The sequence below is a fragment of the Rutidosis leptorrhynchoides genome, chromosome 1 (assembly GCF_046630445.1).
Source record: "Rutidosis leptorrhynchoides isolate AG116_Rl617_1_P2 chromosome 1, CSIRO_AGI_Rlap_v1, whole genome shotgun sequence".
Taxonomy (NCBI): Eukaryota; Viridiplantae; Streptophyta; class Magnoliopsida; order Asterales; family Asteraceae; genus Rutidosis; species Rutidosis leptorrhynchoides.
In genome coordinates, this window is record NC_092333.1 from 610121301 (window position 1) to 610124994 (window position 3694).

Genomic DNA, 3694 nt, shown 5'->3' on the forward strand with positions numbered 1-3694 from the left:
CGTTCCAATAATAAAATGAGTTTTACGAGACCGGGCCCACATCGGCCGTTTTACGACTTACGTACAAAATACAAGTTTTCAACCACATGATTTTTAACACAAAATAAATCCGAGCATGGCGATTGGGGATACGCTACCCAATCCTAATCAAATCCAAAAGCAAGCCTTCTAAAGCAACTACGCGAGTCACTAGTTCCCACGCTTACCCGAGCCACCTCATCAAAGCAAATCTATAAAAAAAAAAGTAAACAACGAGAGGGTAAGCTAACGCTTAGTGAGTGATAATATACTACATACATATATATGTATAAAATGGACACGCCACACAAATATCAAATACTGCATACCGAAGCATCCATGTATAAGGCAACTACACTAAGCATACCGTACGATCTCTAAGCAACAAGCTAAAGATATCAACAAAGTATAAGTTCACCAACGATGATGTGAACAACGCAAATAAGCTACACCCGGAGGGTTAGCTACAACACAACATTACATCAATATATATAACAATATAAAACGAATAAGGCTAACCCCTTAACCCATTACCGTATACCAAACGCCACAATGAAGATTGGCCGAGCTACACGAGCCTTAGTAATCCGAACCCACACGAGATTACTAACTTCACAACATCGAGGTTGGCCGAACTACACGAGCCTTAGTAATCCGAAACCACACGAGATTACTACCTCAATAAGATGACCGAACTACACGAGTCATCGTGAATCCGAACTACACGCGATTCACTTCTCAACATCAAAACCCACGGTCACGAGATTATAAAATCCACCACATCGGGGTCATCCACTTCACAACAATATCAACCCTTCGCCATTGGGGTTATAACATCCAAATCACAACCACGTGTGATAACGTACACACAAGCGTGTACCTCGCCAAAGGTAGTCAACCAAAACGCACAAACGTGCCAATTGGACTCATACAAAAGTCCATCAAATCCACCTATATGTGAAGTGAGCTCTATAGCCGAGAATCACTTCACCCGACCCGCACCCATCCTACACATACATATGCATATAGGATATTAACACTCACCTTGTCGCCTTGAAGAATGCTTCCAAGTAATCCGCAACTCGTCAATGGAAAGTACCTAATCCATTATCACTAATTCAACAACACACTTAGATTGGATCTACAACCAACCCAATTCGACACTTAGTGCAATTTCGACCCAAATGCACTTCCAAGTACAAGCCGCGCCCAAACTAACCAATAATCACTAACACAAGTGATAATGGTCCTAATATGCCAATTAAACCTGAACACAAGTGTTAAACACTTATCGTTCTCAAAATCGCCCATAAACCCTAATTTTAACCCATAAGGTCAAAATCTCACCATTTACAAGTTTTGACACCAAAACGTATTTAACTCGGTTTCATACATCAACTTAATCCATTTTAAGTTTATAAACCTCATCGAATCGACATTCGGGTCATAATCCTCAACAAACCCTAATTTTGACTCTAGTCAAAATTAGTCAACCACGAAAACCCTAAAAGTCTCCAAAACACCAATAATCACTAATGTTAGTGATTGTACACCGTTTACAAGTCTTAAACATGGTTAAATCATTAACCAACCTAAAACTCGCCTTTAACAACAATAAACCCGAATATTGGTGTTAATCTCCAATTAACAACTAAATGGGTTTCACTTATGAATCATACAATCAAAAGCCCCAAATTTGAATGATGAACACGAAAATGACATTCAGAGTTAGAGCTTACCACTAGTATCACCGCATAGCTAAGAGCGAGGAGAACAAACTTGTCAACTACGCCAAAGATCAAAACCCGCTTCTTCCTTTCCAAAATCCCACTTGAATCACTTGGGTGTTTGAGTTTTCTTGAGAGAAAATGAAAGAAAAAGGAAAAGAAAATAAGAAAAATGAAAGGAGTGGATGAGGTTAAAGCCTCAAATCTGGCTCAAATGTGAAAAGACTAAATTGCCCTTGAACCTTATTTAAAATTACAAGAATCTGGTACCAGTTTGCCCGTATCGCCGCGCTGCGGCCTCAAATGTCGCGCCGTGACATTTTCCTAGTTCTGGGATCATTTTTAATCAAGCTTCTGATCTGGATTTCAGTTAAATGCCGCGCTGCGGCCTCCTTTGTCGCGCCGCGACACAAAGCACGATCTGAGTCATTTTCTCCTCACACAAGACTTAACACTAGAAAATGTCCCGAACCCTTCATACGCCTATCGTACATACCTAATTCACCTATAAATCATGTACGGGGAAAACGGGGTGTTACACTTATGAACCGCGTGTGCAAACCGTATCTCGATTAATTCATCATTGTGTTCATCGATGACATCTTGGTCTATTCTAAAAGCGAAGAAGAACACGAACAACATCTCTGACTTGTGCTTGAACTCTTGAGACAAGAACGACTCTATGCCAAATTCTCCAAGTGTGAATTTTGGTTGAAGGAAGTTCAATTTCTTGGTCATGTTGTAAGTGATCAAGGTATTAAAGTCGATCCATCAAAAATCGAAGCCATTAGTAAATGGGAGACTCCTACTACTCCTACTCACATTCGTCAATTTTTGGGTCTCGCTGGATACTACCGTAGATTCATCAAGGATTTCTCTTTGGTTGCTCGTCCTCTAACCGCGTTAACTCACAAGGGAAAGAAATTCATTTGAGCGACCGAACAAGAATCCGAATTTCAAATCTTGAAGACAAAGCTAACCACCGCTCCTATCTTGTCACTTCCCGAAGGTAATGATGACTTTGTTGTGTATTGCGACGCCTCAAAACATGGTTTTGGGTGTGTATTGATGCAACGAAATAAAGTCATTGTTTATGCCTCTCGACAACTCAAAATTCATGAACGGAACTATACGACACATGATCTCGAACTCGGAGCCGTTGTCTTCGCACTGTGGAGACACTATCTTTATGGAACCAAAAGTACCATCTTTACCGATCACAAAATCCTTCAACACATCTTCGATCAAAAGCAACTAAACATGAGACAACGACGGTGGATTGAAACTTTAAACGATTATGATTGTGAGCTTCGTTACCATGCCAGAAAGGCAAACATAGTAGCCGACGCCTTGAGTCGAAAAGAAAGAACAGTGCCTCTTCGTGTCCGAGCTTTAAACATCACCATTCACACCAAACCTCAATAGCCAAATTCGTGTAGCCCAAGACGAGGCTCTTAAGGATGAAAACATCTCTCTCGAACACTTGAACGTCCTCACCTCTCGATTCGAAGTTAAGGAAACCGGACTCCGATATTTCGCCGGAAGAATTTGGGTACCTAGTTATGGGGGCTTGCGAAGCCTTATTTTAGACGAAGCCCATAAGTCAAGATATTCGATTCACCCCGGTTCTAATAAGATGTATCACGACCTCAAAGAATAATATTGGTGGCCGAACATTAAAAGGGACGTTGCTACTTATGTTGGAAAATGTCTAACTTGCTCCAAAGTCAAAGCCGAATATCAAAGACCGTCCGAACTACTTCAACAACCTGAAATCCCGCATTGGAAGTGGGAAAGGATAACGATGGATTTCATCACCAAACTACCAAAGACGGTTGGCGGATATGATACTATTTGGGTTATTGTTGACCGTCTCACCAAATCCGAGCATTTCCTAGCCATGAAGGAAACCGACAACATGGAGAAACTCGCACAACTTTACATTAAAG